Here is a 24,639-nt window from a genome sequence, read left to right on the forward strand (position 1 = left end):
TTCAATCATATAATTGTTCTACCCAGAATCAGATTTGTACAAAGAGAGGTATTTGGTAAAAAGTCAGTCAAGAAGATTCATACCCAACAATGTTGTTGGTGCTTTTTTGGGGGGGTGGGGGAGATTTCCCCCAATAGGATTGGTAAACTGATAGAATCTAAGCCTGAGATGTCTGAACCAACTTTGCCACATATTTGGGGGAAAACATGCCTGAGGGGGGTGGTAACACATAGAAAACATATGAGAAAGAGAGAGAGAGAGAAAAGGAAGAAGAGGGAAAAGGAGGAAGAGGAGGAGGAAGAGGGAGAAGAAGAAGAAGAAGAAAAAGAAGAAGAAGAAGGAGAAGGAGAAGGAGAAGGAGAAGGCGGACAGAAGAAGAGGGGAGTAGGAGAGGAAAGAGGAAAGAGATTCCTGATGACAATACTGGGCACCTGGATCTGGTAGCCGGCATTTTTCATACATAAGCAAGACTCTACTTCTTCACTTGGGAGAGTTGGAAAAAGCAGGTTGGTGTCACATAATGCCAAAAGAGTCTGGACTTATTCAAGTCTGGCCAGCCCTATTCCCATTGACCTCAGGTCTCTTACCCCAGCCAGTTTCACCAGTTTCTTCGGTCAGAACCCTAGGAGTCAAATTCCACATCCACTTCTCTAACCTCAGGATCAAATTCTATGCTTCTGTCATCAAAATGTACGTAGACTCTGTGACTTTCTCTCCATTAGCACCACCCCCAAAAAGTCCAAAATACTATATGTCCCATTTGAACAGCTGAATATCTCCCTGCTGTCTTCTTCTCCATAACATTCTCCATGGAAGTGTCATCTTCTGACACTTAGAATCTTTTCATGGAATGCAAGCCCATACCTCACTGGGGAGTTGGAAAGACCATAGAAGGGGCCTAGCAATGTCCCCAAACAAGCAAGCATTATTGGAGCAGGCATAATCCCCAAGCTTACCAATGATATGCAATGATATGATATTGGCAAGTTTCTCAGAACAGTTTTTTTTTTCTTTTTCATTATTATTTGTTTTATTTTCTTGCAATAAAAGGGTAAGGTCGAACTTTCTTCCTTTACTTGCGATGTTTGAACACTGAAGTTTGCCATCCCCTTCCCATAGACAATTTCTAAGAGTAGTGTTCAGAGTTTAAACTATGGTCTTTAGTGATGCTGCCAAGGTACTACATAGAGCCTGTTTTAAAAAAAAAAAAAGAAAAAGTTTCCCCAGGTCTGTGACCATAGCATCATTTGGTGTTTGAAGGTTTCTATAGAAACTTCCTGGAAGCAAGCACTCACAAAGGAGAGGCACAAACAGCCTCATCATCCTCACTTTGAATCCTAACCTCTCTCCATCATCTTTTCTTAGAGATCTTTGGATTCAATTGAAACGGGATCTAAAAATATCAGTGATACCTGATTAGAAGCTATCCTGACCTGATGGTTCTGGAAGGGAATAGAAAGAAAAGTTCTACTAGGGTACATGCAAGAACACTAAGGAGGTGTACAGTGCCATGTTTCTGGAAGGGAACACTAATGATTTTTAAGAGTGTCGAGTCACTCTAATTTATTGATTGCTCTATTATAATTCCAATCCAAATTTTAATAACTTGTTCCTTGAAACTTGACAAAACAATTCTAAATGTCTGGAAGAACAGAGGAACAGAATAATCAAGTAGAATTTTACAAAACAGAAATATTAGGGATATTGGCACAAACAGATATCAAAATAGATTCTAAAACCACAATAATTAAAATACAGTCGTACTGAATCCAGGCATGAGTAGGTAGAAAGAACATAAAGGAATTTAATTCATGGTAAGAGGGGGATTTCAAATCTCTAAGGAAATGATGAGGAGACAATAATAAAATCCCAAGAATAAATTGATTAATCACAACTTCACACGACGTCCCAAAATAAACTTCATGTGGATTAAATACATTAAAGTACATATGCAAAAGAACCAGAAGTAGATACAGGTACCTGTGTATCTACTTTCATGTTGGGAAAATCTTTTAAATGGTATTTTACCATAAAGTAACATATTGATAGAATTAACCACAAATAAATGAAAGTCTTCTGCCACAAGCAAAACTTAAGAACAAATGACAAACTAAGATCAAAAAATATTTGCAACATATGTAACAAAGAGTTAATGTTCTTAATGCTCTGAAATGTCAATGTGGACAAAAGACATGATTAGGAAATTCACAAAGGAAGTACTAACAGCAAAAATATGAAAAATGTTTAACTTTGCAAGCTGTCAAAGATGTGCAAACTGAAACAATAGTGAAACACAATTTTTCAGCTATTACACTGACAGTTGAAAAAAAGAAAAAAGATTGTCTAGAGCGTAGGGAAATGGGCACCCGTAGATTGCTGGAAGGAGTTGCAAGTGATACAAGCTTTCCAGAGGGTGACTTGGCCAAATTCTTTAAAATGTGCACAGCCCCTGTACACTGTAACCTCTCGTCTAAGAATTTACCCTTAGAAAATAATCATAAATAAACTGCAGAAATTTATTTAAAAGATGTTCCCTGGAAGGTTGTTTATAATCGCAAAAAATTAAAAACAAAATAAATGCCTGACAATATGGAACCGGTTAAATAAATTACGGTGCTGTATAATCCACAGCCATAAAAAAATCAAACTGAGAAAAGGTTCACAATATATAGTTAAATGTGCATGGGGCGGGGGCAAGGGGCTGGAGGGAGTTGCAAGACAACCTGTACAGCACAGTCTTTTTGTATTTTTTTTAATGTATGTATGCAAATGTATGCATAGAAACAGACTTTAAGAGGATAACCACAAAGTTATCAGTGATTATCTCTGGGTGGCAAGAGTATTGGTGATTTTCATTATTTTCCAAATATTCTGCAATAAAAATGTATGACTTTTATAACAAGCTTCTTAAAAACATTAGCTTTTATTTAAATTCTGCATGGAAGGCAAGTCTCAACAAATGGCTATGAGGAGACTTTTTTGGGAGAAGTTCTTACAGCCAGAAACTGGGGGAATACTGGGGAAAACAGTCCTGTCTGATGTCACTGGGAAGGAGGGCTTAAGCCAGCTTCCAGGCTCCACTGTCCGCAATCAGGAGCCCCATCACAACACCTGCTTCCAAAACTTCCTCTTTGATTACCCTTACGATGCGAAACTCATGTAGACTGAAAATAATAATAATAATTATTATTATTACAAATTTGATAATATACCCATAGGTGACAATGAACATTTATGAAGCACTCAGTATTTTCCAGACACTGAGCTCATTGCTTTACTGATATTATCTCATTTAATCCCACAACAATCCTGTGGCAAAGGGATTATTGTCTGCAATTTATAGACGAGAGCGGAGGCAGGGATGAAATTCACTCACAGTCATGCAGCTGCCCCAGGCTGCCAGGGGAAATGACACGTTCCCCTGAGCCCGTGTGTAATTTCCAGAGCCCCTCGCCCATCTCTAGCGATGAGGGGGACCAAAGAGCATTTTTCCAAACCCCATGTCCTCATCCCCACATCACCACCCGGGCCTCCATTTCCTTTGTGATTCAGCCTTGTATTATGTAGCCTGACTCCAGTGTGAAAGATTTGTGGCAATTGCATGATGTACGAGGTGCCATTTGTAAAAATATTATTTAGTGTAAAACATGATGTTTTTTCTGCTGATTTACAAGTTGGATTTATAAATCTGCACTTCTCACGATCTGAGTTATATATCTTGCCGCTGATTTATAAAACTTGCCTGTAAATCTTCCCAGCAAAGTTTTGATTCAGAAATCATTATTTTAAGAATTAGATTTAGTTAAAACATTCAACTGCTTTATAGGGGAGGCAATGGATTTACATAACTCCGATTGGGTCCTATAGCAGCTTTACAAGTCGTGCCCAGGAATTCCTAAAGAAAATGTTCTGATTTAAGGGCATTTACTTCACACGTTAGCTACAACTGAATGATTTACACAGCCAAAGCCATACAATAATGATCTATTTTATAAAATCCCACTTTTCTTTAACTCCGGGCCGTGATTTATATCCCCTGATTGGGTTTTTTATAATTCGACCTCAGTCACACCCTCCTCGGTCCCAGAGCTGATGGTAGGGAAAAGGCCCAGGAGTGAGGGATGGTCAGAAGACAGCGACCCTGCCCCCCTTCTTTGTGACCTTTCTCCCTTATGCCAAGGAAACCAAAATAGAGGACCTCGACCCCCTGAGCTAAAGGCAGGTAAGCTCAGGGGAAGGTCTGTAGGCATGGCCTGGATGGTAATCTGTTGTAAGTTTCCTCTGTCCCTGTGAGCTCAAATTAAAGAGGAGGGTTCATCTCAGGCAGAAGAAATGGCCAATCCAGGGGACTGACAACAGGTATGATGAAAAATTGCTGGCTGAATAAATCAATGAACAAATAAACAATTTTTTTTTTTAATTTTTAAGCAGAGACCAAAAGGCATTCAACAGATAACAAAAAAATGGCAGCATACATGAATGAAGAGGGAGGGGAATCTGTGGAGACTTGAAAGAGATGCTTATCCCATCTGAATGGAATAGCCATGGCTTAGCTCCACCTGGTTGTGGAGATGTGGGAATGCCTGCCTAGGTCTGGCTTTTCAAGAGAATCTTGAAAGTTGGATTTTAATTTTGACAAAGAGAGAGAGAGAGAGCGAACACAAGCAGGGGGAGTGACCGGCAGAGGGAGAGGAAGAAGCAGGTCCCCGAGGAGCAGGGAGCCCAATGTAAGGCCTAATCCCAGGATCCCGGGATCATGACCTGAGCCAAAGGCAGACGCTTACTTAACCAACTGGGCCACCCACACCCAGGTGTCCAAAATTCAGATTTTTATGTTAAATGCCCCAGTATAAAAAAATGGATTTTATTCAGGTCTAGTTTATAATAGTAAAATGGGCACAGGTTATGTGTAGAAGTCAATGATGTCTGACCAAATTATATGCCCAACCAGCAACCTAATCAAGTTAGAGAACATTTCTGTCTCCCCAGAAAGTTCCTTCCTGCCCCTTGAGGTCAATTTCCTCAGCCCCACCACAGCTCCAGTTCAACACCCGTTTGCTTTCTATCCCCACAGATAAGTGTTGCCTATTTTGGAATTTAAAATAAATGGAATCATACAGAATCTTTTTTTTTTTCCTGCCTAACCTATTCCACTCAACATAACGTCAGTGAAATCCATCTGTGCTCTTGTGAGTAGTAATACTCACAAAATACTCACAAAAATTAAAAAAAAATTATTTGTTTCTTTTTATGACTAAATAGTATTCCTTTGTATACGTGTGTCATAATATTTATCCATTCTCATTTGAATTCTCCCCAGATCCATTGGTATTACAAATAAATCTGCTATGAACATTTCTGGACAAGTCTTTTGAGGAATGTGTATTTTCATTTCTCTTGGGTAAAAACTAGGAATGGAATTGCTGATTTGGCAGGGGTGTGCTTAATTTTGAAAAAAGCTGCCAAACAGTCTTCAAAAATGATTGCACCATTTATATTTCTCATTCCATTCCACGGGCCCAGTAATATAGGAGAGTTCCAGCTGTTCGACACTCTTACCAACGCTTGTTACTATTAATCTTTTTAATTTTAGTCATTAGCCATGTTACTCATAATTTTAGTCATTTCAAGATTCTCTTGGGAGTGGTATCTCCTATTAATTTTCATTTTCCTAATAACGAATGGTGTCTAGCAACATTCCATATACTCATTGGCCATCTGTATATCTTCTTTTGTGAGCTGTTTGTTCAAACATTTTTTTCTCCTATTTATTGGTTGTTTGCTTTCCTATTACTGAGTTGAAAGAGAGGTTTATATAATCTGGATACAAGTCTTTCTCAGATATATGTGTTGCAAATAATATTTCCCAGTCTGTGGCTTGATATTTCCTTTCCTTGTCAATGTCTTTTAAAAGCAAATAATTTTAATTTCAATGAAGTACAATCTGTCATCTTTCTTTAACTAAGGCATTCTGTACCCTTAGAAATATTTATCTGCCTCTAAGTGGCAAATTGTTCTCCCATGTTGTCTTCTATAAGTTTTATAGTTTTAAGCTTCATGCTCAAACCTATGACCCATTTCAATATATTTCTTGAGAACAAAGTGTGGAAAGAATTGTGTTCCATACAAATACCTACTTTCTGCAGCATCCCAGAAATCTGCTAGTGTACGTCCTCCAAGACCGTTCCTTTAAAAAATTGTTTTACGCCTCAACGAAGTAGGGACAGATGGAACATATATCAGTAGCTCAAAGACCATATAAAAAAGACCTACAGCTGATCTCATTCTCAATGGGGGGAATTGAGTGTTTCTTCTTTGGTCAGGAACAGGACAGGGATATCCACAAAAGACCTGAATAGCCAAAACAATTCTGAAAAAGAAAAGCAAAGCTAGAGGCACCAAGATTCTGGACTTCAAGCTCTATTGCAAAGCTGTAGTCATCAAAAGAGCATGATACTGGTACAAAACAGACACATAGATCAATGCAACAGCATAGAAAACCCAGAAATGGACCCACAACTATATGATCAACTAATCTTTGACAACACAGGAAAGAATATCCAATGGAAAAAGTCTCTTCAACAAATGACAACAAAACTAAAAGGTAGCCTACAGAATGGGAGAGGGTATTCACAAATGGCATATCTGATAAAGGGTTAGTATCCAAAATCTATAAGGGACTTATCAAACTCAACATCCCAAAGACAACCCAGTTAAGAAATGGGCAGAAGACATGAATAAGCATTTTCCCAAAGAAGACATCCAGATGGCTAATAGTCATATGAAAACATGCCCAACAGCCTCATGATCAGGGAAAACAAATCAAAACAAAGATAAGATACCACCTCACACCTGTCTGACTGGCTAAAATTAACAACACAGGAAACAATAGATGTTGGTAAGGATGTAGAGAAAGGGGAGCACTCTTACACAGTTATTGAGAATGCAAACTGGTATGGCCACTCTGAAAAACAGTATGGAGGTTCCTCAAAAAGTTAAAAATAGAACTACTCCATGACCCAGCAATTGTACTATTTGGTATTTAACCAAAGGATACAAAAAATACAGATTTAAAGGGACATATGCACCCCAAAGTTTATAACAGCATTATCAACAATAACCAAACTATGAAAAGAGCCCAAATGTCCTTCAACTAATGAATGGATAAAGAAGACATGATATATATATATATTTATATATAAATATAATTATATATATAATATATATAAATATATATTTATATATATAAAATATAAAAAATATATTTATGTAAAGAAGATGTGATATATATATATATATATATATATAACTCAGCAATCAAAAAGAATAAAATCTTGCCATTTGCATTGACATGGATGGAGCTAGAGTGTATTATGCTAAGTGAAATAAATCAATGAAAGACAAATATATGATTTCACTCATAATGTGAAATTTAAGAAAAAAATGAATATAGGGAAAGGGAAAAAAGAGAGAGAGAGAGAAGGAAGGAAGCAAACCATAAGAGACTCTTAACCATAGGGAACAAACTGAGGGTTGATGGAGGGAAGTGGGTGGGGGATGGGCTAAATGGGTGATGCATAGTAAGGTGGGCACTTGTTATGATGAGTACTGGGTGTTACATATAAGTGATGAATCACTAAATTCTACTCCTAAAACCAATATATTACACTATATGTTAACTAACTAGAGTTCAAATAAAAATTTGAAATAAAAAAATAAAAATAAAAACTGTTTTACTATTCTAGATCCTTTGCCTTTCCAGACAAATTTTAGGATCATTTGTTAATTCAAACAAAAGAAGCCTGCTGAGATTTTGATTGGAATTTTAATGAATCTATAGATGAATTTGGAGAAATGGACATTTTAACACTACCTAATCTTCCAATCCATTAACAGGATGTATCTTTTCATTAATTTAGATTTCCCTTAAGTTCTTTCAGTAAGGTTTTATTGTCTTTAATGTAGAACTCTTACATGGCTTTCATTAAATTCATATTTTATCTGTAATTTATTTTCTAAATATTTATTAAATACAAATACAACTAATTTTACATATTCATCTTGTATTCTGCAACCTTGCTAAATAAGTGTTGGATCTAGCAGGTTTTTATAAATTCCTTAGGATTTCCTATGCAACCAACCATGTCATTTTTTAATAATTTTTTTATTTCTCCTTTTTAAATATTTAAGTATTTTATTTTGTTTTCTTGCCTTATTGCTCTGGCTAGGACATCTAGTATATGCTGAAGAGAAATGATGAGATCGCCTTGTTCCCAATTTCGCAGTGAAAACATGCGGTCGGTAACCATTAAGAATGACAGTTGTTCTATAATTTTTATAGATTCCCAACGTTAGGTTGAAAAAGTTTTCTTCTATCTGCAACTTGCTGAAAGTTGTTATGGGTTTTATATTCCATCAAGTTCTTTTTCTCATCTGAGATAATCATGTGCCTTTTCTACTTCATACTATATGTTACTACTTTTATTATTTTTTCAATGTTGGAATATTTTTGCAATCCTACAGTATACCTGCTACACAGTGTTGAATTCAGTTCACTAATATTTTGTTGAGGATTTTGATTTTGTATGTTCAGGAGACATATTGGTCTATAATTTCCTTTCCTTCTAGTGACATTGTCAGCTTTTGATACCAGGGTTAGGTTGGTCTCGTAAAGCATGTTGGAAAATAGTCCCTCATGTATTCTTGGAAAATGTTTGTGTAGTACTGTAATTATTGCTTTTGTAAATGTTTGATAGAATTTAATAGCAAATCACTGTGACATGGAGTTTTCTTTGTTGGGAAGTTTGTTTGTAATAAATTCAATTCTTTAAATGTGTATAGGATTATTCAATTTTTTTATTTCCTCTTCATTAAATTTTATAAGATTTTGTTTTTTAAGGTATTTGTCCATTTCACATAAGCTCTTAACTATGTTGGCATTAAATTCTTCATAATATTTTTATTATTCATCATCATTATTATTATTTCTTATTATCCTTTAAGGTATGCATTTTTTATTATTTTGGATATGTATCAATATTCCATAGGATAGGTATTAATAACCCCCTTTGTATTTCTTTTTTTAATTATTTTTTAATTATTTTTTTATTTTTTTTTAAAGATTTTATTTATTTGTTTGACAGAGAGAAATCACAAGTAGGCAGAGAGGCAGGCAGAGAGAGAGGAGGAAGCAGGCTCCCCGCTGAGCAGAAAGCCTGATGTGGGGCTTGAACCCAGGACCTGGGATCATGACCTGAGCCGAAGGCAGCGGCTTAACCCACTGAGCCACCCAGGCGCCCCTAAACTAATCTCCGTGCGACCCAGATGGGACTTATTTTTTTAAGATTTTATTTATTTGACAGAGAGAGAGAGAGAGAGAGAAAGTGATCACAAGTAGGCAGAAGCAGGCAGAGAGAGAGAGAGAAAACAGGCTCCCTGCAGCAGGGAGCCTGATGTGTGGATTGATCGCTGGACCCTGGGATCATGACCTGAGCGAAGGCAGAGGCTTAAGCCACTGAGCCACCCAGGGGTCCCAAACCCATTTGTATTTCTGATCTTGGTACTTTGGCTTCTTTCTTTCTTCATCAATTACTCCTGGTAAAGCTTATCTATTTTACTAACCTTTTCAAAAACCAATTTTTGGCTTTGTCAGTTTTCTCAATGTGTTTATTTCCTGTTCATTGATGTCTGGTCTTATATTTATTAATTCTTTTCTTCTACTGCATTGGGCTTATTTCACTTTCCTTTTCTATATTTCTAAAATGGAAACAAATAATTTATGTTAAGCCTTTTTCTTTTCTGATATAGACACTTAAAGGTATAAATTTTGTTCTAAGTATTGCTTTAGCTGTATCTTACAAAATTTTTAAATGTATTTTCATCCTCATTACATTCAAAATATTTTTATTGATATGAATTATCAATATGAATTATTTAGAAAATTGTTAATTTATTTCAAAGTACTTGGAGATTTTTGGGGTGCCTGGGTGGCTCAGTGGGTTAAGCCTCTGCCTTCGGCTCAGGTCATGATTTCAGGGTCCTGGGATTGAGCCCCGCATTGGGCTCCCTGCTCAGCGGGGAGCCTGCTTCCTCCCTCTCTCTGCCTGCCTCTCTGCCTACTTGTGATCTCTGTCTCTCTCTGTCAAATAAATAAATAAAAATCTTTTAAAAATGTATTTGGAGATTTTCTGGATATTACATTTTTATTGATTTCTAATTTAATCCCATGATTTTTCAGAAAGTGACTCTAAGACTGCAGTATTTTAAAATTTTGTTGACTCTTATTTTACGACTTAGAATATGGACGATCTTAGTGACTGTTCTATGTGTATTTGAAAAAACTATGTATTCTGCAGGTGCTTTGGTATATTTCTATAAATGTCAGTTATATGAAGTTTGCTGATATTGTTGTTTAGATCTTCTATATCTTTATCAACAATCTGTTTATTTCTGTCAATTACTGAGAAAGGAATGTCAAATTTCCCTATGATTGTGGATTTGTCTATTGCCTCCTTTATTTCTGTCCATTTTTTTCTTTATGAATTTTGTTGCCTATGATTTAGGGCATAATACCTAAGATTATCCTATCTTCCTAGTAAATTATTCCTTTAATTATTATATAATGTTTTTCTTTATCTCTTATAATATTCCTTGTCTTGAAAGCTAACTGTCTGGTACACACAAAACTATGCTAGCTTCTTATGTTTATTGTTTTCATGGCATGTTTTTTTTTCCATCTTCAATCTATCTTGTTCTTTATATTTAAGATGTATCTATACTGAAAGCATATAATTGATTCTTGCTTTTTTTTTTTGTCCAGTCAAATTCTCTGTCTTTTAATTGAGGTGCTTAGTACATTCACACTTGATGTAATTATTTTCCATTTGAGGGTTAAGTCTTCCATGTTACCATTTGATTTCCATTTATCTAGTCTTTTCTCTTTCTCTCTCTCTCTCTCGTTGCTCATGTCTTGCATTCGTTTAGGCTTACTACATTAGGACTCCTACATTAGGATTTTATTTTCTCTATTGGCTTTTCAGTTAGACCTTTTATTTTTTGGTGGTTGTCATAGAGCTGATAAGATTCATCTATAAATTATCAGTATTTATTTAAAGACAATATTATAACTCTTTGTATTTCACGCTTCACATCTGACACTTCACACTTCTTATATTATAAGAAAATAACCTCACAATAGTATAACCTCATCTATTCATGCATATCCTTTCTGCAATTGTTTTTTATTTCCCCATATATGTTAGATGCAACTCTATAATGTTATTATTTTTGTTTTAAGCAATCAATTTTATTTTAAGTAAATGTAAATTATAGAAAGAACAAAAAATATAGACTTTATTTTGCAGATTCATTTCCAACTCTGGTGCCATTTATTCTTTACATGCAGATTTAAATTTCCATTTTGTAACATCCCCTTCAGCTTGAATAACATTTTAAAGCATTTTGTTCAGTATAGATACTTTTTTTTATTTTCCTTCAACTTAGTTTGGTTTTATGAATGCATTAATTTTAGAGGCGGCCCATGACAAAATTAATTCAACAATTTTTTTTTAAATACCCACACCATACCAGATTCTAAGTTGGCACTGAAAATATCAAGATGAAAAAGGTTTTCAAAGGCAGTATAGGTGTTCTAATGATAAATTTTAAAAACTTTCATTTGTTATAAAATATCTTTATTTCACCCTCATTTGGGAGGTAATTTTTTAAGGAAATAAAATCTTAGTTGACAGAATATTTTTTTCTTTTCCATTTTAAAAATGTAATTCAATTGTTGCTTAGCCTCTGTTCTTTCATATGTGAAGTCAGCAGTCAGTTCCTCTTCTTATTTTTCCCCTGTATACAATGCATATTTTTTTATCTGGCTGATTTCAAGATTTTCTCAGCTTTGGTTTTAGGCAATTTCTCAGCTTTGGTTTTAGGCAATTTGACTCTGATGGCTTACTTTATATTCATCTTTCTTAGTGGTGGCTAAACTTTTCTAACTTAAGTCATTACATTTTATCCAATTTGCTAAGATTTAGTCATTGTTTCCCAAAATTTTGGTCTGCCCATTATTGTTTTCTCAGTCAGGGACTGCAATTCTATGTTGGCAGATTAGTAGTACTCATTTTTTTTTTTGTCTCAATATTCCTTCACATTATTTGAAAATTCCAGGAACTCCAAAGAAGTAGAATTATACCTATTGATATTTACTATATTAGAAATTATAGCTGAGAACTTCTTAAATTTATTGACCTACTAACCTATTTATTGACTTATAGAGAAGGAAGAAGAGGAAAAGGAGGGGAAGGAAGACCCATACTTAGAAAAACTTTAATGAGAAGAATGGCATAATTTAATATTTTTACAGAGTAGTTTTCTGGCTTAATAAATAAATAAATAAAATTAATAAATAAAAGATGGGTAGGGTCTCATATCCGATTCTGCATCAGTCTGTTATGATACAACACATCATGTGGCCTCCTGACAACACCACTGTATATTCAAAAATGAATGGAAGTGGAAAGGTCAAATAACCAAACAAGACTGCTCTTGTACCATCACTATTCAGACCTAGTCTCTCTGTTCTGATTTCAGTCCTTAGCAGTTGCTCTCTGATAAGCACTAGGCAATCTCTATGCATGGGCAGCTTGGCCTTTGGCCATGAACTTAGGTGGCACCCCCATACACATACACAGTTCCCTTTCTCTGATGTTCCCCTGCACAAACTCCAGGTACTTGAGGTGACACAAATTCTGACTGGTGTCTCCTTAGCTTAGCAGACCTACTATGCTCTATTCGGATATCAGCTTGCTATGTTATGTTTGTAACTTCTCCCCAGGGAGAGCGCTAAATGACTCTTGAATCTCCCTTCTTTCAGAAATCACTGTTCTATGTTATCTATGTTCAACTGTTTGAAAATCATTGTCATATATTGTGTCTAGTTTTATAATTGTTTGTAGAGCAAAAGAGCCAGTCTGGTTCCAGTTACTCATCATGGTTAGAAGTGGAAGTCTTCCATGATTTTAATATTGCCCATAAAACTTGAAAAACATGTAAGCACATCTATGATCGTATATAGCTCATGGGCCACCTGTTTGAGAGTCCTGGTCTATATTCTTGCCTTCCAAAATGTGGTCATTAGAAGAGCAACATCAACCTCACCTGGGAGCTTTTAGGAAATTAAGACGCTCAGGGCCCAGACCAGACATGCAGATTCAGAAAGTGCACTTTAATAAGATCCAAAGGTGATTTTATGGAATCACCTGAAATACTTGCTATGATATATTCCCAAGCACCATTCTGACCCACTGAATCAAAATGGCTACGATAGTGATACTTATCACCAGGAAAACTTGGGGAATAGTGAGCTATTCCATAAACCTGCGAAGTTCATTGGACCCATGTGTTTTGCTTCCATTATGTGAGCTGCCCTGTGGTACCACCTTGATTTGACTCCAACTAGACACTAATTCAAGGTATATAACCCACATAGATAATTACATGGGTAATCTCATTTTCCAAGGAACTACCAGGCCATATCTTTTAAATGCCTTTACATACCTACTCAGGTGGCCAGTGGTCTCCTTTCACACATGACAACTCTGGTTTTCAAATCTTCACTTCAAACTTGCCTCTTCTAGAGAGCTCTCTGAAACCAACCTCTAAAGACTTCAATAAAAATAATGAGAATGTTCATATAGCTGTAGGTCAGGTTATAGGGTGATGTACTTTGTGTGGACTCAGAGAAGTATATTATAGTGCTTTATGTTCATCACTTACCAATTTCTCTCCACTACATTTAAAGGAACCACAACTCTCAATTGTTTAGTCTGATCTTAGCACAATTACAGTCTTGGCACCTAACATATTCCTAGTTCATGCTGTTAACTCAACCCATGATTATACTGTTACCCATTTGCAAACATCACTTAAAACAAGTCTGTGGCATTTTTGCCTTCGTCACTCATATCATCTGTCCGCTCACCCTTGGGTTCAGCGGGGTAGGCTAGGTCCCGCTGGGTCTCACCAATCATCATATCAGGCATCATATCCTATATCATATAATGTTCAGAACGTTGCCGGGTCATAGGGAGGTGAGCCGGGGAGCCAGCTGCCGCAGGGGTGACCATCCAGCTGCCTGCAAATGGGATGAGTGATCTCAAATAGCAGAAACAGAAGTGATGGGGAGCAGAAGCATGGCCACATGACACAGGATACCACCTTCGGGGGCTCCATGCCTCCTTTGCCAAGGTCAGGCGTGTGCAGATGATAGGGGAGAGCAGCTGACTCCTGTTCATCGAGCAGTGGGAATGGGAGATGAATCCCCTCTCTGTGACCTTAGGAAGCTTATTTCACCTTGCCAACTCTGCTTTCCTCATCCTCATTTGGAAACTTGATGTGTCTACATTCAATCGTGATTTCTTACACTCGAGGTCTAAGACAGCAGCACACCTGGTTGTTTCGTGGCTGCTGTGTAGACTTACTTTGGAGCAGAACTGGGTTTTGGGTATTAAGAGCCTAAACATGTGCATAATGATTTCACTCCAGTTTTAGTGATATTGTGAAGTCTTTGCAGTCAGGGGTATTTGAAACTTTATATATAACCATGACAACATAAAATTAACCTGGATCCAACTATGGGTGATGGCCCAAATTATGACCTATCCATCCGATGGGATATTATACAGCCATTTGAACTTTTCCAAAGGAAAAATAGTAGATTTGGAAAATGTTCACAATGTAAAGCACCCAAATAAAAACACTAAATAATTTTGTTGCATGTGTAAAATATATAAGGATATATTCTGGATGACAATGTTGATTATAAGTGATTTTAAGATTGTTTTCTCTACGTTCCATATGTTTCAGTTGTTGTCAGTCAGCAGAAAAGGAAAAAAAAATCTTATTTTAAAAAAAGTCCTGGATTGGAATCTGAAGGTCTGGGTTTGAGTCCTGGTTTCAATATAGACTGTGTGACCTTGAGTAAGAAAAGTTTGCAAAGTGGGGGAAACTTGCCTCCCCTTCCTTATTGGATGGGTGAGTACCTAAAATAAGATCATATGCAGGAAATAGCTATATGGGAGAAAAATGGCAAATAGAAGGGCCATTGCTCCTGTGAATTAGATGAGGAAACAAGAAGCTCTTCTTACAAGAAATGCTGGTGCTAAGATTTCAAGTTGCTGTTATCCTCTCCAATCCAACTTTAAAATGGGCAAAGAAGAAAGAGAGAAGGAGGGAGGGAGGAGGGGAGGGAGGGAGGGAGGAAGGGAGGAAGCAGGGAGGGAGGAGGGAGTGAAGGAAAGAAAAAAACCTCATGCTGGTCTTTTTGCCTCGTAACAGAAGTGCCTCTTGGTGCCTAAGACGTGCACTACAGCCAATAACTGTGTTCCTGTACTATACTAAAAGAGCCCTCCTCTCACACATAAAACAATTACCCCAACCAGCCTCCTGCTCTAACCAAAGGTTAGATGGAGCTTCTGTCCAAAGCCTCATGCTTCAAGATACCTGCAGCCCCGAGAGTGTATTTCCTACCTTCAACCAAGGGACAGGGGCCATTCCCCCTCCTGGGACCCCCAAGAAGACATCAGCATTCATTGCAAGTGGTGTGACACCCAAGACACCCACTTTTAAATGTGTTTGCAATACTTTACTTAACTGCAAAATGTGAATGCCCTAAGATGCAACAACCCTGCTTTGCTGCAGGGACTCTGGGGAGATATTTGCACATGTGCGTGAGATGGCTGTGCATTCTTTTTCGGTACTGCACCACACAGTCTGGACGTGCTAAAATAATACTCAGACACTACTGCTCTTGCAGTTGAGCTGAAATGGAGTGAATGAGTATGTACTGACAGGAAAAATCTCCAAGAGGTTTTTTTTTTTTTTTCTTTTTTTAAGATTACCCAACTGACAATCAGAGTGCAGACCATGAAACCATCTATATAAAGATAACTTGAAACGTCACATTTCTAATTTCTGTGGGTATATAAAGACATAGGAAGTCTGGAATGCTTCAGACAAAATTGACAATAGTGGTTAGATCTGGGGCTAGACAGGATGCCTAAAGAAAAAAGGTACTTTTCCTATATTTAACTTGGTTTTTCAGAAACAATATGTTCATCTATTACCTGTACAATTAAAAAGTAGCTTGAAAGTAAAATTAAAAGAGCTGATAAAAATAATTACAGGTAGTTGTTCATTGAACAAATAAATATACCATGGACAATTGGAGCCAGGTTTTTTATTGTTGGAGAATAGAGTTATGAAATTTGAAAGGGGAGGTGGCGATATACTAGTGTTTGATTGGAATTGAAGGTATAAGTATGAACTCATGGTTTTAAAAAAAGCACAGAGTGGTGAAGGGAGGGAGGAGAGAAAGGGAGATAAAGAAAAGGAGAGAGATGTCATACATGTAAATACAGAGGGCCTAGAAGCAATGACACCCCAGTGGCAATGGGCACACCTAGAACCCAGATCTTGGTTTCTATATGCCATTCTCCACTAAAGAGAAACAGGACACCTTAAAGAAAGGCTGATTCCAGGTCTGGGACAGGGAAACTATAAGATGAGCCTTAGAACATCTTCTTGTGCCAAAAAGGAAGGAAATGTTCAGAGAATGATGGTGACACATCAAAAGGACAAAGAAGCCAGTTTGAAAGGACACCAGTTGGTCACATGTGGGACCATTCTAGCATCAAAATGAGTATGATAGAGAACCATAACACGTTGGATGCAACAAACATCCACAAGTTACATTGATATAAAATAATAAGTGGGAAAGTGAGGCTAGCTCTTCCTTAGAGTAGAAAGACAATTAGTTAATGTAGATAGAATAACAGAATCAGGAAAAGTACCTCCCGCCAACCTTGATCATGATAATAACTGAAGCAGCCAAGAGTCATCAGTGGAAGCTAAAACCCGTGGATGAACATCTGAGGGGTAACGGGATATTTACACAGTCTCAAAGTATCCCCCCATAAGCGACGTACTAATCACAAAGTCAAGAGTGTAGCTTAAGTATGGGGAGGCCCAGCAACACCGCTATAACTGAGTGGCCCAAGTTAGCGTGGCCCGCACAGAGGAAACCCACATTGCAGATGGCCGTTAGGACCTGCCCAGAAGAGCAAAGCACTCGCGGTGGTATTTCTGCTCATCATGCATTATCTGGAGCTAACCCTAACAAAACACCAGACAAACCCAAACTGAGGACATTCTGCAAAGTAACCGGCCTGTGGTCCTCAAATGAGTCAGTGGCATGAACACAGAGGAAGACTGAGGCATGGCTTCCCCGTTAACGGAGGCTAGACACATGTGAGAACTAAGGACAGGGCGTGCTCTGGAGTTTTCTTTCTCTGTAAAGGACATTATTCAGATAATTGGCCAAATCAGAGTAAAACCTGTGGATTAGACAACAGCACTGTATGGATTTCAATTTCCTGACTTTTGTTTATTTTCGGATTCCTGTGGTCACCCAAGGGAACGCCCTTGCTTTTAGAACATCCGTGCTGAAGCATTCGGGGGGTAAAAGAGCATCGTGTCTGCGATCCATTCTCAAATGGTTCAGAGAAGTTAGAATGCATGTGCGGACGCGTGATTATAGTGTGTGAGAGAAAGACAGGAACGGGAGGGAGGGGGGAAACAGAGAAGAGGATGAATCTGGGAAAACAGGAACAATTGAGGCATCTGACAGAGGGAATATGAGAATTCCTGCAACTCTTCTGTAAGCCTGAAATTACAAACTTAAAAGGAAATTTATAAAGGGAAAAAGAGTTAGACAAAGTAACTGGCAGGAGATGACCCAGGTCTCTAACCCAGAGTCAGGGTCAAACGCTCATTTGGCCGACCCTGCAGGGAAGCTGAATAAACAGAATGCACAAGAATTGGGGTCCAAATCTGGCCAAGGGAGAGGTGACAGAGAGGAAGGCCTCTTAAAGCCTCAGTTTCGAAACTAGGACTATTCATCCTGAGTCGTGGGGACCTTGAGGCAACAGAGTGACAAGGGCCATGAGCAGGGGTGTCTGAACATGGTCCGTGCATATGAGCCATGCCCAGCCCCCGCTCTCAGCCCCCCATCCATCACTGAGATACGATGGAGGTGAAGCCCCCCGGAATGCCTAAGAAACAAAGAAAGGCGCAATGGAAGTCACTAATCTCTGCCAGAGAAGGCCAGTCAGTGTCCCCCTTGATTGTAGAGAGCTTTTTCCTGAATAAAGTTAAAATGTATAAACCATCCACGTGCTTCGGTTATCTGAAAAATGCTTTGTCCCCACCGGAGGATGTGGGGAAAGAGGTCACTTATTTAAAGGAACAGGCTATCCTGATCAATGCCTGAACTCCAAGGGCCTCTCCAGGGCCTTCAGATCGAACTAGAGGAAAGGGAGAAGTGAAATTAGGACGAGCCCAGGCGGCTGCGGCCACTGGCACTAGGGGGCAGGCCAGCGGGTTCGCTCACCTGCAGTGGCCAGCTGAGCGGGGACCCAGGCACAGACAGCAGGACCGCGAACTTCACACACAGGAACACGCACTCACAACTGGTGTGCACGGCTGTGTCCGTGTGCGTGTGCACGTGTGCGTGCACAGGGAAACTTGATGCATAGAAATAGATGGAATACAGAAAATTAAAGTACATTTAAATTCTCGGGCAGCTTAACTCTCTTTCCGCGGCAGGGAAATTGTCAGTGTTTGCAGAACCCCGAAAACGCCTCCGCAGAGCGCTGAGGTCCTCAGCATGGAGTCTGAACATCCACAGGGCGGGATAGAGGGAGAACCCAGAGATGGGGTCAGGCAGCCTGCTGCCTCTTGCTCTGGCTTTGCGACTCTGGCCAGGTACTTAAACTTCTGAGGGCCAGCATCCTCCTGGGTAAAATAAAGACAGTCATAAAAACAGTAGCACCCACATCCACGTGCTGTCATGCGAATCACGGGTAACATGCAACATCCCAGAGGATGCCCCGTGGCCCGTTGTAGCAGTGATGGTGATTATCATCACCATCTGCTTCCCAGGCAAGAGCACCCAGAAAGCATTCTCCCTGGAGCCTGCTTCCTTTGGTCTCAGAGAGGAGAGCGAGCCATTACCGATGAGAGAGCTCCCATGCTGCACACACCAGACGCCCGGCACATGCTTGCTGGGGAATGCATTGGGCAAGCCTGCCACAGTTTTGGGAAATCTTCAAGGCACTGGAGGAAATTCCTCTAAGTTTTCTTAAAAAGAGTTTTTCAAATGCATCGACGAGTGTGGCTTTCCTCCCATACCTGCAGCAGACATTGCATTACCCTTGAGTCTAAATCATCTTGTCCGTTTTCCTTGCAAAAATCTTCCCTGACAGCCAACAGAACATATTCTTCTTCTAATTGTTGATTTCCCTTTCACAAATGCCGGTGGATCTCCCCATCTCTAATCCTTTACCGCTCATTCATTAGCTATCAAGTGTGGCTTTTTGGAACAATTATATTGTGCCCCACTGTCAGCTCTCTCTGTGCAGGTAGAGGATACAACCTGACTCCTTACACAGGATGTAAATTACTGCTGGCACACCAGCACCTGAAGAATGATTACACCCAGAGCTCAGTTAAATAATGGATGCTTAGCACGGTGCATTGTAATAAGCAAAAGATATGAAATATCTACTATTCTAAGTGGAATATGCTAAGTATTTTTTTTTAATAATAAAACCATTTTGGGGAAGACAGGCTATTGAATCATGGTCTCCGGAAAAGACACCCCATGCGTCAGCTCTTCTGCAGAATCTGGTGAGCACTGTCACCTCATCTGTGAAATGGGAACATTAATTACACCCTTCCTCGTGCAGAGGTGTTAGAGGTGAAGGCTTAGCCCCAAGCCTGGCACATAGTAGATGCTCAGTAAATGGTGTAGCTGTTGTAGTCTGAGGAGGGGGCTGGCCTGTAGGAGGACCAGCTGGGGCACACATTACCTGGGCTGCACTGGGTTCAGCGTCTGACCACTGGGAGAGGCCGACACCTTCCCTTCCACTAGCCAGTTGAAAGCAGGATCTGCTTTGCCACCAAATAGAGTGGAAGGGGGAGGCAGGCAATGCGGAGCCCTGCTATAGTTCCCTGTAGACATGTACTGAGCTGACAGCGAGGGACACAACCAAAAGGTGGCTGATGTAGAAGGCTTCAGGGTGTGCTGCTCCAGGCCAGACCAGACAGCGAGTGCTTTGGACACGTTTTCTCCCTCAATCCCCTCCTAGGACCGTAGAATGGGGTTAAGCACATGGACTCCAGGGCTGTACAGCTTGGGTTTAAGTCCCACTCAGTCTTTTCCCTAGCTCTTGACCTGGAGAGTTAACACCTCTGTATTGCAGCTTTATAAACTAGCAATAAGTCAGTTACCAGTTTGTGGAGTTGCCCGGGATGAAGGAGAGAAGTACTAGCAGCCAGCTTCGCTGCAGTCACGCTCCAACACGTTCTAGCCCCCTTACTGTTAAGTCCATTTTACAGAAAATCAAGCTGAGACTCAGAGATTCAATGATTCTCTTGGAAGCAAGAGAAGCGGTCCTTCTGCTGTCAGAACTACTGCTCATTCTGCCTCTCCTCCCTGGGATACAATGGCCGGGCCCTTTGCCCCTTTCCAGGGGGCACCCCCTTGGCCCTCTAGACTAGTTCTTTTGGTGTTCCCCATGTTGAGAGAAAGTCCTTCCTGCTCTCATTCCCGCTGGGCAGGTGAGGAGGGGCTGACCCAGAGGCAGAGCAGAGCATAGCTGGCTTCACAGACTCTAGAACCTTCCGGAGCCATCCCCCTACCACCCTCTCCCCCACATCTCCATCCACACGGCTTCTCACCAGCACTGCGTTCAGAGCGTGCCCTGGACAAAGCCCACCATGGTCCTCGGAGAAAGCTGGAGTGCTGTGGGTTCCTCCAGGGCTTGAGGCTGGTGACTCTCCTTCTGTCCCCCGAAACCCCAGGGACACCAGGTGCATAGTAGGGGGCTGAGGTGCTGGGAAGCCTGCAGAGGTTTCTGATGCCTCCAGGAATCAGTGTCTGCACGAGCTTCCTGAGGCTGCCGCAACCAGTTGCCAGAAACTCGGTGCCTTAAAACAAGAGAAATCTATTCTTCCACAATGCTGGAAACCAGAAGGAGGAAGTCAAGGTGTTGGCAAGGTCATGCGTTTTCGAGTCGCTCTAGGGGAGGATTTGCGTCTTGCCCCTTCTGGCTTCTGTTGGCAGCTGGCTGCTGGCTTTCCGGGGCCAAGCACTGCCTCTGGTTTCACACTGTTGTCTCCTCTCTGTGCCTCATCAATGAACAGTTGTCATTGGAGTTAGAGCCCACTGGATAACCCATGAGGGAGGGGGTCCTCTATATCTCAAGACCCTCAACTTACTTACATGTTGAAAGACCCTTTTTGCCAAATAAAGTCACATTTACAAGGGCCAGGGGTCGGGATGCGGACATAGCATCTTGGGGACCACCGTTCAGCACACCGTAGTGTCTTCATCTCCAGAGCAGAGGCAAAAATTATATGAGCCTCACAGAGTTGTGGTGGGGATTCAATGAGAGAACGTGACTCAGACAAGCGGTTACAGCACTAACTGTATTTACTATAGTCTCCCCACACACAGCAAAACCTGTAGGTAAAAACATAGCCAATGCATCTTGACAGATCCCCAATGCGCTTTATTTTTTAAATTTTTTCTTTTTTTAAAAAAAGATTTTATTTATTTATCTGACAGACAGAGATCACAAGTAGGCAGAGAGGCAGGCGGTGGAAAGGGGAAGGAAGCAGGCTCCCCACTGAGTAGAGGTGGGACTCCATCCCAGGACCCTGAGATCATGACCTGAGCCAAAGGCAGAGGCCCAACCCACTGAGTCGCCCAGGCACCCCCGCAGTGCACTTTAAATATTTACTTGTTTAGTTGAACAGAAGCAACACTTAAGGGCCGTTTGCGAACTCCGGTAAGGACGTCGGGGTTCCCCTGACAGGTCCCAGCACGAGGCGTTCCCAAGGGCGGGAAGAGACCCGTCCACTAGAAGGTCTCTGCTGTCATTCGTGGGCTGCCTCCCTCAGACCAGCAACATACGCAGGTGGGATTTAACAGCTGAGGTTTACAAAACACATGCACTTTCAGAGGACAACCTGGGAGAGCGCTGGCCCTTCAAATGCAAGTCCCTTTGTTCCAGCTCAGCCCCCATCAGGGAAGCATCCTGCAGAAACAAGGACAGGCCCATGCAGAGATAGGTGTCCCAGGATGTTTGCTGTGATGGTGCTGGTAATTGTGGGCAGGGGCGGGGTGGGGATGGCGGGAAGGGGAGAGAGAGCCAGTGAGAGAGCAGGCAGGGAGAAAGAGAGGAGAGGGATAAAAATCAGGAAACTGCATGCCCAAAGGAATGGCTGAATGCCCAAAGACACCCCCAAATTCTGAGCTTCTCTGCAAGGGTGAGGGCGTGAGGGTCTGAGAAAGCGAATCATCAGCCCGGGTCACACTCTTCCACAAAAGGAGAGTCTGAGCAAGTGTCCTCGTGCTCACACAAGCATAGGGCATCGAGGCCCTCCTAGACCCACAGGTGTGTGCAAGGGCCTGGCTGTCAGCAGCTGCCCCCACAGGGAAGAGATAGGCATGAAGAAGGGGTTTTAACTTTCTATTTCTGTCAGGTGTTGCTATTTCCCGGCGAGGATGGCAAGAGAGTTTACCAGCGTCATCACAAAATTAAGTAAATTTCCTTACCCGGATTTGCAGGCAATTCATCTGTTCAGCTGCACGGGGCCTGGAGGCTTGGGGGACAGCTGGAGGCGGCTGAAGCAGAGAGAGACCCTGCCCTTCACCGAAAGCCACTCCCAGACCCCCAATCTGCAGCACAAGGGGGCTCAGGAGAGGGCTTCCTCGCTAATCCTGCTCTAAGGGTTTGGGAATTTTGCCTCGCAGGTCCCAGGCAGCTGGTAGATCTTGGCTGGGAGACTGAGTCACCCGCCAGGAGACCGGTGAGGCCAAACATAGGGCTGTGAGGTCCTGCCTGTCTGGGGGGTGTGCTTGGCACCAGGGCCCAGTGCTCGAGAACGCGCTGCCCTCGGGGCCAGGACACAGGGAGACCTGAGGAGGAGGCGGAGTGAATCATCTCGAAGCTATGCCAACAGGTGCAGTGAAACCGTGATACGCTGGGAACCCCGCAGGCTGGGCCGCTCAGCGCCAATCCCCAGGGAGTCTCGCTCCCTCCCACAGTGGCCAAGGGCTGGCTTTCTTATTTTGTGTTTCCACGGCTTTGTTTCTCCACAATGGAAGCATTTCTGAGCCCCTGCGTTTGTAAACAGATACCACTCAGCAAGGCAGTTGATTCCCAAGCCCTCTCAGCTCTCTGCTTTCTCCTATTTGGGAGGAGTGGCCTTCAAGTTCTAGCTGCTGCCCCATGCTGCCATGTGACATACAGGGGCCAAGTCAACTGCCTGTTCCGTGCAACCCTGGTCAAATGGGCTGACCCGCCACCTTCCAGGACAACCGGAGGCAAGGCACCCTTGGGTCTGCTTGCTCCTGCCTGAGAGCCAGTGGGGGCCCCTCCAGACCGGAGGGCAGCGTAAATTTGAGTCTGCCAGGAAGGACTCTGGAGTCTAAGAGCTCACAGTCATGGTGGGCTGGGCCCGCATCCGGAGGGCACTGGGAGGGCGGCTCAGCAGGAGGGGCCGAGGAAGCTTTCAATAGGGGGAGATGGGTGTTGGCCCAGTTGCTTCCTAATGAGGGAAAGTCTGGGTTCCTCTCCTGAGGCAGGACCTGGGGCTTTCTGGAAAAAAGATAGAGAAGGTCTGCTCTGTGGTGCCATGTTTTCCTGGCACTCTAGGGACTGGAAAAGGGGAGATGAAGGAGATGAAATTTCAGCCATCCAGATGCGTTGGGGAACTGTGACCAAATGTCCAAGGGCTTGCTGAGCTCCCCGCCACCCTCAGCACGGGCTGGTGGTTAACCCGAGGAGCACGTGTCTGGGGTGAGGGCTGGTTCCAGGGAGATGTCGTTCCCGAGGCTGGGAGGGGGCCCATCGCTGCTCTCAAACCCCAGCCTCTGTGGGAGCAGGAAGAGCTAGGATCCCCCAGAACCCCAGGCCTTGCTCACCACTCACCATTTTCCAGAAATGCAGTGGCTCCAGGACAAGTTCGCTGATGGCCTGGGGGACTCCTGTCTCCCCTGAGGTCAAGTCTGGGCCCCTTTGCAAGTCACTGTCTCCACCGATGAGAGCTGGGCCCTCTCTTGGAGGCAGAGCCACGGGGCTGACGTGTCCACACTTCCCGCTCACATCACACGCCCCAGGACCTGTCACCGCCACCCCTGCGTGGCGCTGTGTGATCTGGGCAGGGACCGAAGTCACTCACGAGCTCCCGGGCCTCCAGGGTGTCAGCATACCCTCCGACAGGAATGGCAGCGGCAGAGGTGTGCAAAGGAACTGCGTCCTTCCTCTGGTGCACTGGGAGTTCCTTTTCCCTAGGAATCCAGCGGCAGATTGCTGCTTTTGAAGGCGGTGCCTGGGTCCAGCCCCAACACCTAGAAGAAGCGGGTACCCACTGCCCCCAGGGCAGCAGTGTCACACCTGGCGGGGGCAGGGGGCTGGTGCTGAGGGATGAGCAGGGCCATCCCTCCTCTGCTCACAGCCTTAGGAAGAGGTCTCAACCTGGACCTGGGGCCAGGAAAGGAGATCT

This window comes from Lutra lutra, chromosome 17 (assembly GCF_902655055.1).
Source record: "Lutra lutra chromosome 17, mLutLut1.2, whole genome shotgun sequence".
Lineage (NCBI taxonomy): Eukaryota > Metazoa > Chordata > Mammalia > Carnivora > Mustelidae > Lutra > Lutra lutra.